General features: G+C 40.7%; 1 protein-coding gene across 3 annotated transcripts in view; it reads right to left on the bottom strand.

Moving 5' to 3' along the window:
- The window catches only part of USF3 (upstream transcription factor family member 3), a 48,472-nt gene extending 34,930 nt beyond the window's left edge, over window positions 1-13,542 (bottom strand). For 2 of the 3 annotated variants that reach the window (XM_040223836.1, XM_040223842.1), the window contains exon 1: window positions 13,274-13,469. The gene's annotated coding sequence lies outside the window, so the exon portion shown is untranslated. Of the gene's footprint in view, window positions 1-13,273 lie in introns of all 3 variants that reach the window. The other variant, XM_040223822.1, reaches the window with a different exon arrangement.
- Between the last annotated feature and the right edge of the window lie 1,023 nt (window positions 13,543-14,565).

The raw sequence follows: 14,565 nt of genomic DNA, 5'->3' as shown, positions 1-14,565 counted from the left end.
GATGTTCTTTTCATTATAGGGGACTGGAATGCAAAAGTAGGAAGTCAAGAAACACCTGGAGTAACAGGCAAATTTGGCCTTGGAATATGGAATGAAGCAGGGCAAAGACTAATAGAGTCTTGCCAAGAACATGCACTGGTCATAGTAAACACCCTCTACTCTCTTAGCAGTCTCCAAATATTCAATACAGTATTATTTTAAAAATCATTTTTGAAGCATCTACAAATACATAAAGTTAAATGAAAAAGTTACTTAGCTCTACAATTGCACTCTTCAGGAATACCTACTGTAAACAGTTTGGCATTTTTTAGACCATTTCCTTGCTCTTGTCCATACAAACTACAAAAACTTCTGGCTCAGAAACTGTATCATAATTAAATTCAGAGAACTTCATGCTTTCAGGATTTTTTTTTTAATTCAGTTGCAAAAAATAATTCTTGCTCTTTGTAAAATTTTAAACAGCACAGATGTATGTATATAAAGTACCAATGCCCTTATACTTTTAACAATCTGGTAATATCAATTCCAAATATTTTTTCTATGTGAGTGAAAGTTGCTCAGTCATGTCCGACTCTTTGTGACCCATCTCTAAGCAAATACTTATACACATATTAGTAACTGTTAAACTAAATTAGAAGGACACATAAAATGCAAGCAGTATAAAATACCTTCCAGTCCCAGTTCAAATCTCCTCTGGTGGGTGATCCTACTCCTTGGATAAAAATTAGGGCAGATGCCATGACTTTACTGGTCACAACTACATAATAAAAATCATCTAGTCATTTCTAGTTACAAAACAATCCACTGGGAATACATCAGTACAGTTCCTTTATTGTGAGTAATGGCTCACACCCCACAATCTCTTGCACTCTGCTCACCCCCAACGTCTGTCTCTGTCCTTACAGCTCCCATCTCTTTCTCTGAGGTGCCCTTGTCCTGTCAGGAAGGGCTATGGCTCAGTGCCTAGACCAACTCCCTCCTGACATAATATGGACCCACATCTGGTTCACAGAAACACGTAACTCTTTAATACAACAATTCCTAGAAATTTACCTACAAGTATATTCATGTATGTGCCAGCAGATACTTAATTCAAGGATATTCAAGTAGCAAAAGACAAGGAAAGGCTCATCAAAAGAAGACTGATTAAATACGTCACAGGATCATATAGAACCACCTGAAATTGCCCATATTTCATACTTTCTGCCTCTAGAAACTGCAGTTTCAGGTGGTTCGACCTAATAGCTCCACCTGTACAATGCAGTTATATGTACCGATAGTCAAATATATGAACTTATCTATTTGTATGTGCTGTATCGTATCTCCCCCAGATTCACATGTTGAAGTCCTAATGGCCAATACTTCAGAATGTGACTGTATTTGAAAACAGGACCTTGAAAGAGGTAGTTAAGTTAAAATGGGGTCGTTAGGATAGACCCTCACCCAAGATGACTGGTGTCCTCACAAGAAAAGGAATTTAGAACACAGACCACACAGACATAGAGTTGATCATGCGAGGACACAGCGGGAAAGCAACCATCTTCAAGCCAAGACGAGGCTTCAGAAAAAGGTAAACCTGCTGATACCTTGATTCTGGACTTTGAGCCTCAGGAACTTTTAAGAATATTAACTTTTCTTATTTAAGCCCTTCAGCTTATGTATTTTGTTGTGGCAGCCCTAGCAAATTAATTAATTAATGTATGTATGTATTTTACAAATAAACTTGTATATATGTATCCTTTGGGATGCAGAGAAGAACATGTAAATGATGCACAGCTAGTCAATGAGGCACAGGACTTCTCTGGAAGGACTGCACAGGGGAAATGGGAGACAGGATCCATGGGATATCTTCATATGCAATTTTAATTTTTGCCACATGTATGCATTATGAATTAATTTTTATCTTTCTAATAAATGCATTTAAGACTATACTATCTCCTCAAGGTACAACTTTGTCTATAGCCTGTAAATTTTGATATGCAGTATTTTCAAGTTACTAATTCCTAAATAGTTTATATAGTTTCAGTTAAATTTTAAATAATTTTTTAAAATGCTATTCAAATCAGGTGTGAGTCACTCAGTCAGGTCTGACTCTTTGCTATACTGAAAAACAAAAAGACAAAAAAATTACCTCTAACCACATCCCTTTTTCCAAGGAAGAAAATTAAAGTCCCCAGTACAACCTATTCATTCTACCCTCTACCAACTGGTAATCAATTTGATATCAATTTTCTTGATCTTTCTACAGGTATACATTTACATATCTATCTTATCATATGCACAAAAATTTTTTATAAAAATTTAGTCACCTTCTATGTCACTCTGAAATATGCTTTATTTTAATTTAGAAATACACTATGGACATCTTTTTAACTTACTCTTTTTAATACCTGCATTGTGTAGCACGGATGAGCCATCATTTATTTAGCTGTTACCCATTGATTAATACTCTTTATCCCTCTTCCTTTTTTATTTATGGATTTTGTTTCACTTGGTTTGCTATTAAAAACAATGCTGACCAAAAAAAGGCTATAATCAGTATCTTTGAATTTTTAAATTCAAAGCAACAAAAAATATCATTATTGCTTAACCTGCACCTCCTTGACTAGAGAGGCTGAATATCATCTCAGATGTTATGAATCACTTATATTTTTCCAGAATTTGCTTGTTTTTATTATCTGGAATTTTCTTTCCTTATAATTTCAACTTTTATACCCTCTTCAAACTGAGTTAAAGTAAAAAGCTTTCCAAATAGTGATATTTCTTTTTTTTTGGTTCCCCTTTTTTAAGAGTGTGTGTGTGTGTGTGTGTGTGTGTGTGTGTGTGTGTGTGTGTCTGTTTCCTTGCATCACGACTGGCAATAACTAATTTTTAATTTTCAGAATTTGAGATTTCCTGTGTAGCCCTGTTACATGACATATTTTTGTTATGTGTTAGATGAGTATTTGAGAAAAGTACGTATTTTTAGCTCCTTAGGTATATAAAGTTTTATCAATTAGTTTTCAATTAAATGTTTATTGTGTGCAATTAAACTTTGTCTGATAACAAATTATTATGCATTTTCTTCCATTCAACATTTGCCTGGAGTGTGTATGTGTTTATATTATTTTAATTTTTCTGCATTATTTTGTTCCTATTTGTCTGAAATAACACAAATCTGAAGATCTGTTTCTATATAATTCAAGAGCCTTTAAAAAGAGAGAGAGAATGTTGTTTTTTTTCTCTTCCCTCCACTTCCTTCTCTTCCCTTCCACTATCTTTTTACTTTTCCTTTGCTGATTTTTTGTTTTTTCTTTATTTTCCTTAATATCATCTTTCCTTTTATATCTATTCTATTCATAAACACCCTTAACAATTTTAGGAAGCATATTGTATGAACACTTGTTATACATTTTCTTCTGTTCATTTCATGAACTTCCTTGATTTTCACTGAAGTATGTACCCCAACCCAGCCCAGTCATTGCACTTCAGCAGTAGGCCTTGGCAGGTCTTGGCAAATATTTTTTTCTGACTCTAATGGTCTCCAACTGATCCAATCAAAGCAAAGCTCAGGACTTTTCTTTGATGAAGCAGGTAGTTATACTCTCACTCCTTCGAAAAGGATGTGATTCCAAATACTGCACTTGCAGATATCTTCCAAAAGAGGGAAGCCAGTCTGAGGATGAAATTAACACACAAAGAAAAGAAACGCTTAGAGAATAAAGCCAACAGCAGAGGAATCACATATCGATAACTTAAGATATACTAGCACTGAATTTAAATATATTTTCTTCATATTAAAAAACAGTATCTATAGTCTCTTCTATCAATACAGAAGTTGTGACATACTTTAATTCTTACCCACCGAATGTGCACCATCTCCCCTCTGACAAAGACTCAACTGAAATTGTGTAGAACTTTAGCTCAAGGTGTTAGTTCTGCTTCTAGATATGTATTTCATGTCTAACAACTTAAAATTTTCTTCTTTGTTCTTCTGTACCATATTTCAGAATAACTCCTTGGGTCTCATCTTCCAGTTCATTAATTCATTCAATCTATTACAACCATGCTGCTATTCAACGTGCTATTAAATTTATCACAGAAAACATGTTTTCAACTTCCAAAAACTTTCCTGTTCTTATTTCTCTTTTATAGCGCCCCATTGCTATTTTATGGAAACTGTATTCCCTAAAATCTTTGAGGACATTTTTAAATAACAAATATTATCTATTATGTTCAATTTGTTTACCCCCAAATTGATTCCTCTGTTTGCTCAGTTTGGTGTCCCTCTTTCACCCTCTTGATTTTCCTTAAATATTTAGTGAGTCTCAGTTAACTGAACTGATTGCTAAAGTTGGTTTCCCCAGCCAAGTGGTTCTCAGCTCTGGATGCACTATAGAAATCACCTTTAAATTTAAAAAATGACCTAGGTGATTTTAATGGTCATGCACCTCTTAGAACCACTGCTTTAATACGTGTGAATAGCACTCTTCTCTGCATCATGAACTTGTATGCTGATAATGAGAGTTCTGCCTGTCAAGAGTGCCGTGCAGAGATGGAGGGGAGCAGCTAGGTGGGTAACTTGTAAAGAGAGGAGCCCCACGTTCACAGTGGCAATTAGAAGTTCTCTGAGATATAACCCTGATTCTCTCTCGGGCCCTCAAGCCCAATGGGGATACACCTAATTTATATAAATAAGTTCTAGGAGGTTAGCCCAGGAGTAAATATTGTTATTAGCTATTCTAATTACTCCTAATACAGTTCCAAAATCTAGTAATTAATTACCTTTTGACTGCTATTATCATCTGAATATTTGCATCCCCCCACCCCAACTCATATATTGACCTTCTAATCCCTAAGGTGATGCCATTAAGAGGTGTGACCTTTAGAAGATGATTAAGTCAGGAGGGCAGAGCCCTCATGAATGAGACTGGTGTCCTTATGAAAGAAGGCCCAGAGAACTCGCTTGCCCCTTCCACCTTGTGAGGCTGCAGCAAGAAGAAGGCAGTCTGTAACCCAGAAAAAGGCCTTCACCAGAATCCAACCATGCTGGCACCCTGATCTGCACTCCCAGCCTCCAACACTGTGAGAAATAAGTTTCTGTGGTTTGTAAGTCATCCAGTCTATGGTATGTTGTTAAAGCAACCAACATGGGCTAAGACAACCAACCTCAACATTTCAGTCTCTGCGCTTTGGAGTTTTCCAGAATTGTATCGGAAAACTCACTTTTCTAGCTTTTCCCGCTTCAAGTCTATACTGGTTTGCAGACTTCTCAATGCTGTATGCTTTTATCATCAAACTGCTCTGCTCCTATGTGCTTTTCATTTTGCTTAAAGTCCTCAATGTTTCTGATCCTTAGATGACACCTTTCCCAGCTTTTCAACACTAGTAAGGATGTGTTCTTATTCTCCTATTTTTCTTATTCTTGGTGCTACTTAACTAGATTTGGTTTTCATTATACAATAAAACATCCTTATATTAGACTACTCAAATCATTCTGAAGAATTTAATTTGTAAAAGTAGTAGTCATCCCCACCAATTGTCCTCCTCAAATTTCTTGTTAACACTATTCAAGTAGTTACAGTAATGCTACTATATTTCCCTTTATAGTCTCTATGAAAGTGAATACTACTAAGTCAAGTCCACACTGAAAGAGAGGAGAATAAATCTCTATCTCTTGGAGAAGATGTATCAAAATACACGTTTTTCAGAATTCTTCTATGAAGGAGATTTCTCTCCTCTCTCTCAATCATTTACTCATCATTTACTTGTATCATTATGAACTCAGGATATTTATTTTATTCGTTGGGTCAATATTTAATGCTATAGTTATTTTGTTGGTCAAACTGTTCAAACTTTGGCCATTGGGCACCCCAGTGTTCTTTTTCCATGCCCTTCCCCTTCCTCCTCGCCTGCTTTGTAGTACTTCCCTATCTTTTGGCACTGTATGATGCTCCAGACTCTTCTTGTGACATATATCCTATTGTTTTTCTGGAGAACCCTGACTAATATAGTGGATAATCAAGGAGTGAGCTGATAAAGGAATGAGTGACAGGGGTAAAGTACAGGAACTTTTAAAGCCCCTCAAATGCTTCTGAGACACAGCCACTGTAGTCAGTAACACAGATGCTCTCAAGGCCCCGATACTCTTCACCTCACATTAATGAATGAATGGTAGAGGGTAATGAGACTACCCTTTGATATCAGACCAAGGATCACATCTCAAAGTTGACATTCACTAGCTATTTGGTTTTAAAAATAAGTATTCAAGGGACTTCCTTGGTCCAGTGGTTAAGACTTCGTCCTTCCACTGCAGGGGGCACAGGTTGGATCCCTGGGGGCGGGGAACAAAGATCCTACGTGCCTCATGGTGTAGCCAAAAAAAAAAAAAAGAGAGGAAAATTTAAGACTTCCCTGGTGGCCCAGTGGGTAAGACTCCATGCTCCCAATGCTGGGGGCCAGGGTTCAATCCCTGGTCAGGGAACTGGATCCCACAAGCCACAACTAAGAGTTGGTATGCCACAATTAAAGATACCACATGCCACAACTATGATCCAGCGAAGTCAAATAAATAAATATTTAAATATGTAAAAACTAGTATTCCTTGAAGTCTTAGCACCCTCAAATTTAAAACTGGCAGATTATCATGAATCCCTCAAAGAACTGTTAAGAGTTTACATGATAATATATGGAATGGATCAAGCAAAGTAATCTGGTACATAGCAAGAGATCAAGACACCTTAATTGCCTTTCTTCCATTTTCCCCCTAATTCACTGGGAAGATAAAGGTCATCTGGTTCCTTAACTAGATCCTACATTTATCATAACAGACCTCAATCTATACATCTGTCCGTTCAGCTTACCAGAACATCCTAAAGCTAACTCCACCATCTGTGGAGAGAGATTCTATACTTCTTTCCTCTTTAGTACTATATTCCCTCCTTAACCATTTCTCTCTTGCTTCTTCATATTAAACAAGTATTTACTGCTTTTTCTATTTATCATTCTGTTTCTCTCCTCCTATTTCTATGAAACTACTCAGCTTTCTTTCACTGGCCAATCTCTTCTAAACTCCATGGTGGTATGCCTTCTGACTGCTCCTGCCAATCAAAACTACTTTCTTAGAGGTACTATTAGGGACTATTTTTCAACAAGCCAGAGGCCTTCTCCTCTCTGCAGGATGAGGTTGCTGATCTCTCCTTTTGCTTGAAATTCTCTCCCACACTGTCTTCCTCTCTCCAATTATGCATCATCTTTCTCTAACATGAATCCTGTCTTTCTCTCATTTTGACTTCCAAGGATGAATGTTTTTTCCTATTTGCTTTTTCCCTACAAAGTTTCAATTTCTTTCTGTATAAAAGCTGCTATATTTTCACAATACAGCTAACATTTCAATTCTGATCTTCTTCCATATCTTTGGTTAGGCAAAACACTCTTCAGAACAATTTATTTCAAAGCAATAAACCAGAGTCTGTTTGCAACATGTCAAAATGGCCTTGCCTCTTAAGAGAACTACTTCCAATCTCCATTTTATCAACACCACCAAAATTTTAACCTGCTTTAAACCCCAAAATGACCTTCAGATCTTCTCACTGAATCCTATCAATCTATTTCACAATGCTCATCTCCTAATGTTTGTTACTGCCTTGGAGTAGTCTTTCTTTTACACAGGTCTGGGACTTAGAGGTCTTTTGCTCCCAGTCCTTCAGTGGTTTTATACTCCAGTGTCTCTGTTATCTTTCCATTGCACTGCAACCCATCATGTGCCTCTCCTGCTCCAGAGAGCAGTACCATTTCCCCATACCTACTGCATCAAATCCAAACTCTTGGGTCCTGCCTTTCCTGACCCTGCTTCACACTGCCATCTTTTCTGGCCAGGCTTGCTTATCCACATCTCCTGGTATAACACACGGAGGAGCAGGGTTATACAGCTGATCACGTCATCAACTCTTCCCTCCCCTCTTCACACAGGTTCTTCCCTATGCTCCTTACAAGTTAGTTTACTTTTTGCTAAGTTTATACTCTTTTCCCACTGGCATAACCTCTCTGTTTTACTCTGCTTATCCAAACCAGATTAACTCTTTAAAGCCCAGTGAAATCTGTCTTCTTCTATAAACCCTTCCCTAATATTTCCAGCTAACATTTCACCTTCTACCTTTATTCTGGACTCTATCACTCCCACTTCTTAGCAATCTTGTTACAAAAATATATCTTATCTTTCATATATTATTAATCTCTCCTTCTTTACTAGTGCTTTAACATTAAAATACATTCATTCTTTCCCATTTAAAAGTTTTTAAAATTCTTTTTTATCTTTCTGACCTTGCCACAGATTCTAGGTATTCCTATTCTTTTCTCCCTCCTCGCCATCAGGCTCCTTGAACAAGCAGTTTCTACTCAGGGTCCCTTCTTCCTCCCTTGCTATTCACTCTTCAACTCCCTGTTATCTGGCTTTTATTTCAAAAACTGTTTACATCAAGCTCACACATCAAGACCTCCACATGGCCAAATCCTGTGAACTCTGTAGGAAATGTCTTGTTTGGGGCCTTCTGGCAATACCACCTCACTTGTCCTTTGGAGAGCTTCTCTGTCTCACTCCTGAGATCTGATATGACTATTAAAAGTGGGTTCACCCCAGGGATGGGCATGGGGCTGACCAACAAGACTGCACAAGGAGGGAAACTGGCTGAGGCTGAGTTAGCCCCATAGGCCCATGTGATCCTAGAAGCTGCTTTCTCTGGTCTTCCCAAGGCTTCATTATTTGACTTTCCTTCCACTTCTGTGCACTTACCCAGTATCTATCCATAAATCCCCCTTTTCCACTTAAGTTAGCCAAAAGCAATTTCTGTTGCTCACAACCAAACAGAAATTTATCCTGCAACTGAAGTAGAGGTAGAAGTGGTACCTCTCATGGTTACACTACAAATTTCTTCTCCCTGTCCCCTTCACTATAGATGCCTGGTGTTCAAGAAATTATAGTAGCTAAAGGGAGAATGTTTTTGCCAAGGGACCCAATAATGGCTTCATTAATTTGGAGGGAAGACTGTCTAAGGCGCCTCATGCAGCCACCTAATAGACAAACGGAAAGTCACAAGGAGCATAGGTGGGAATTGACTGAACCTGGGGTACCTCTTTTTATTAACACTAGCAGCGAAGTTACTACACTACTGCCACATTACACAAACAAGGTCTGTGAGGGCTCAGATCTCTCAAGAATAAAGTTTGCAAACCACACGTGTCTGACCCCAAAGTCCATGCCCTTTAACATACCACAACAATCTACTTGCAGCTCCTTAATCAAGAAAGGCCCTCTCTCATTTCCATGCCTTCATACCTGTCACTACACAAAGTGTTAAGAGGAAATACACTCTATATTCTTATTGGGTATTCCCAGTAGATTATAAACTTCTAAATGGTAGAAACCAAAGCTTCCACATTTGTATTCTTAAAAATTAGTACTCAGTATGGGGGTGATAAATGTCAATTGAAAGAATATCTGGTCGTCTCTTAATTTTCCATGGTATTCATCACTGAGTACCTATTTTAAATTAACATCAATTCTGAGTACATATTTTAAATTAGCTAATGAATATTGTGTTCAGTCCCTTATTTGATATGATGTTCCCCAATCCTCCCAATAAGTCTAAAAACTTCTTAAGAGCTGAGTCCAGACCATTTACTACTTTTATATTCTCTTTAATACCTAAGAGTTTTGGGCACATGGTAAACACTCAATAAATACTTCATGAACTGAATTAAAAACACAGTATTAGCACATTAATAGGAACAACTTATCATCCCCTACTGATCTAATTAAAAGATCTGGCCTTCTGAAGTAGTGCAATTGTACCCATATGGAAAACTTAATGAGAAAAAGAAAAATTATCTAATTGGACAGTTAACAGCTTTTCTTTTAGTGTTACACAAATATTTTATGGATAACAAGAGTCAACTTCCAGAGTTCAGAGTACAAGACTCAAGGTATATATCTCCATGCATATTGGAAGGAAGATTACATGTTTAAGGGATCCATCATAACCACAATTACTTAAATTCCATTAATCCTTAACAAATCCATAATAGTAGTATAGGACTATTAATTGATTTAATGGTGAAATCAATTAATGCCAATTCAACCTATGCTAAAGATGCATATGGCTATCTTCACATACTATATAACACAATAGGCATTTACGCATTTAACAAACACTTTTTGAATGCCTATACTAATAATTAGTGCTACTTTAGGTCCCAAAAGTACGAAGATGAGAGAACACAGTTGCTATGTTGGTGGGGTTCTATCTCCACCAGGTTACAATGGTATGCAAAACTACAGTGTGAATTATACCTCCTGGAGCCTTCAATGTGGATGCTCCAGGGGTAGCAGGCTCATAGAGAAGGTTGATAAACACATACTCAGGGGCAATGTGATTGGTGTTAACAGAGAAATAAGTACAAGCTGTTATTGGGACCACAGAAGAGAAAATAATCAACTTACTGAAGAAGTCAGGAAAAGACATGGGAGAAACTGACATACGTGAATTCTGATGTGAATTAAGGTGTGAGGAAGGTACCAACACAGAAACATTCAGAATGGAATCAAACCTGAAACTACGGCTACAAGCAGTGTTGGGGAGGTTTCAAAGCAAATCAATCTGACTCAAAGCAAACTGCTGTAGAAGAGCAAACAATAAAACACTCCTTGCCATCAAGTTTAAGAATAATGAAACACAAACACAAAAGAAGCTTAGATGTAAGCATAAAGGGAGTCTCTTCAACAATATGTCGATGAAAAGTTCAAAGGGAGCCAATCACTAAGGAATTAGAGAGAGCAGTCCAGGAAAACCTTCATTAAAGTAGAGTTAAACTACAGTCACTAGAGAGGGAGCACAGGGGGGTATCCCAATGCTGAGAAAGACCAACATCACTAACAAAAGCCAGGATCTGAACTGCTGATGTGTGGGACCACGAAGAGGCTCATGTTGGGAAGCAGTGGGGGAAAAGCTGGACACATGAGTGCAGGCCGGATTTAGAAGAGCCTACAACACAAGTTTATTAGATTGGACATTTTTTTAGACACATAGTAGTTCTCAACCCTTATTGCTAAATGGAAACACCTGGGGAGCTTTAAAGACTACCCCTATGGCTAAGGTTCACCCCATATCAAAAGTAAGAGAATCTCTGACACAAGCAGCCTGGGTATTAAAATGTAAAAGCACATAAAATGATTCTACTATACAGTCCAGACTGAGAACCACTGGGTCAGAGAGTAGAAAGGTAAGGCATGACAGATATGGTTAAGACCCAAGTGGGAAGCTTCCCTGGTAGTCTAGGGGTTAAGAATCCACCTGCCAGTGCTGGAATATAGGTTTGATCTCTGGTCTGGGAAGACCCCACACGCTTCCGAGGAACTAAGCCAATGCGCCACAGCTATGGAAGTTCACGCAGCCTAGACCCCGTGCTCTGCAACAACAGAAGCCACCGCAATGAGAAGCCCAGGCTCCCCAGCAAAGAGTAGCCCCCCACTAGCCACAACTAGGGTAAGTCTGTGCGCAATGAAGACCCACCACAGCTAAAAAATAAAATAAGTAAATAAATCTTTAAAAAAAAAAAAAAGACCCAAGTTTGATTCAGTCCCTAGTTTCGAGCTGACTGCCTGTTGAAGCTTATCTCCTGAGTTAAACATTCTGTTTTCTTAGAGCTTCTTTTCCCTTGTTGACAATGCTAAACTCTGAAAATAGCTCATCAATTTCTCTTACCTGACTATTTCACTGACTGCACAATCTGCAACTTTAGAATTTTATTTCCACGTTGTCCCACAGACAACTAACTTAGAAAGTAATTATTCCAGGGACTTCCCTGGCGGTTGGGTGGTTGACTCCACACATCCAATGTAAGGGGCATGGGTCTGACCCCTGGTTGGGGTTGGGGAACTAGGATCCCACATACCATGCGGAGCATTAAAAAAAAGAAATTGAAGTAATTATTTCAATCCTATGCTGCCCTTAAATTGCTACAATGGGGTGCTTTTATACTAAGGAATGTTCTAGGCTGCAGGCTTGTCTGGATTTTATAAAACTTTTAAAAATATAGAGAATGTAATACCTGTGTATAAAAAAATTCATACTGCTTAGATTAGAGCAAAATATGAGAGCAAGTTCTTCTTTACATTGTTCCTGAGACCAGGTACTTTTCCTGGTTTCAGAAGTGCAATGATTACAACATATTTTGCTTATTTTGTAACAAATACTTTTAAAGTACTTCACAAAAAAGGAGAAACAATAAATGTATCCCATATAGCTACTCTGTACTATATTAAATACGTCTGCTGTGTAGGAGGAAAAAGTCAAGGTGATTAGAGTGCGTGCCAGCATGTTGATCCTTCAAAAAGCAGGTTTGCTTTTTTGCTTGCTTGATTTTTTTAAGAAAAAGCAAAGGTACAAATATGCTTCAGAATCCATGTTACTCACAGAAATGTTTATTCAAGAAATCTGTACTTTGTTAATAAGTAAGCAACTGTCCTTTTTTATGCAAACTTAAGTTAACCACAATTGTCTAGTGTGGTGTTAGGTCAATATATCTACTATTGGCAGTAAAAACTGCATGAGAACGTATGTTTAAAGTCTATAGCTGGGATCATACATATAGGTTTACGTTTAGGTTTATAGTTAATAAATCGGAAGGATCATACTCCAATGTAACAGGGAGGCGGGGGGTGGGGGAAGGGGGCCGTGAGTTTGGGAGAACCGCTCCAATTCAGAACGGACAAGAAAGGCTTCTAAAAAGACCTGCAAGCCTAGCTCCACTACATAGAAGTGAGAGTTAAAAAGCAAGTCACATGAGTCTGACCACTGGGTCCGAAGGAAATTCGGAAGGCAAGGAAAGAAGAGGGAATGAAGGAGACAGAAAAAGGTGAAGGAGGCGGGCAAAGGCCATCCGGTGTGAACCTGGATGTCCAGTTCTTTATGCACCCGGGGCAGCGTGGAGCCCTTCTCGCCCCGCGCGCATCTGGGGGCCGGGGCGCAGCGCGAGCCCCCCACGGGCCTGGCACCAGAGGGCGCGGGGCGCCGAGCGATCGGGCAGAAGAGGGGTGCGCGCGCCTTCCGTGCTCGCGGCCCCCAGGTTCCGCAAGCAGGGGTCCTCAGGAAGAAGACACTCTGCGCAGCCCTAGCCTCCGGGAGCTGGGAAGGGGTGGGTGGAGCAGCGCCCGGAGCCGCCCCCCGGAGCCGCCCCCGCAGCCCCGGCCCCCGCCCCGCGCCCCGGCTGTCAGCGGCCCCCTCCCTCAGTCACTCACCCGCGGGCTGCGTGGTCTCGGCCGCGGCGGCGGCGGCAGCGGCGACCCCAGCCTGGGTCATGATCCCAAGCGGGTTCCGCAGGGGTGTCCGACCGCCCGGGCCAATCTCTCCGTCCGCGGCCGCCGCCTGCTTCTCTGGGGCTGGGGGAGCGCGGGCCCAGGCCCTCCTCTCCCCCCGCCCCCGCCGCCTCTTCTAGCGGCCACCGCCGCCACTGCGAGCCCGAGCCCTCAAGGCCGGAGACCCGGCGGCAGCGCGGCCTCAACTTTCCCAGCCCCCCTCCCCCCGCCCCTCCCCGGCCCTCCCCGCCCCTCCCGCGGCCGCCGCTCGGCTAACGAACAGCCTACCCTGGATGCACCGCGGTCCCGCCCCTGCCACTAAGCTCACCAATTCTAACCCGGAGAGGGGCAGTGATAGCCAATCAGAGCCCGAGACGCCGTTGCGCTATCTAGGGGGCGGGAGAAGGTGGAGGGAAAACCAAAGAGTGAACAGGCCTCGGGCGGCCCAATGAGGAGGGCCGGGGGTGGGTGCGGAGGTGTGCAAGTTGAGTTGAAGGAACAGGAAATATTCTTAAAGGTAGAGTGATGGGCAGGACCGAAAGCCAGTAGATGAATGGGAAAGAGGTGGGCCTGGTTCCTTAAAGGGGACGCCTTGAGAACCTAGCAAAAGAGGTGTTTGAAGAAACTTCTTTGTATCCTGTTCTCTGTTCTGCTTTTACACGTCTTTTGTAGGAGTTTGAAAGTGGAAAAACTAGAAAGGAAGAGGACACGGAAGGCTTTCAAGAACGATTAGAGAGATCCTCTTATCCTAGAGGGCAGGAAGGCGGGATGAAGCTCTGTAATAGAAAGTGAGGAAGAATAAAAAAGAATGCAGATGTCTCCGGCTGCTATTTCACTGGAAGACCATTGCCGAGCTGACTCTGCTCGAATTTATTGGCTGCGATCATCTATCATTTTTCATTTGCCCCAAAGGCGGATTCCTGCGAACTGGAGATCGACCGTGTTAAGACAGGTCCTGGGAGGCTCCTAATTAGAGGAAGCGAGTATGTGGCGCTGGAGGATGGATTTGGAACTTCAGGCTTGGGTTCCCAGATACCTAGATCTGGAAGGTACAGAGCCGCGGATGATAGCATGGAGACCAGGGTCCGCTAATTCCAAGATGGGTTTGGGGCCCTGGAACCGTGGTCACAATTCCCTTTTCCTGGTTTCACTTCCTATTTCATAACCCCTCCTCTTCTGAAACAGGTGTCCTCCGCCTAGTGGTGGTGAAAGATTTCCAAGCGCTTTCACCTCCA

Source organism: Oryx dammah, unplaced genomic scaffold, assembly GCF_014754425.2.
Source record: "Oryx dammah isolate SB20612 unplaced genomic scaffold, SCBI_Odam_1.1 HiC_scaffold_2, whole genome shotgun sequence".
NCBI lineage: Eukaryota > Metazoa > Chordata > Mammalia > Artiodactyla > Bovidae > Oryx > Oryx dammah.
The sequence above is the reverse complement of the archived record's forward strand: the minus strand, read 5'-3'. Positions and strand labels throughout refer to the sequence as shown.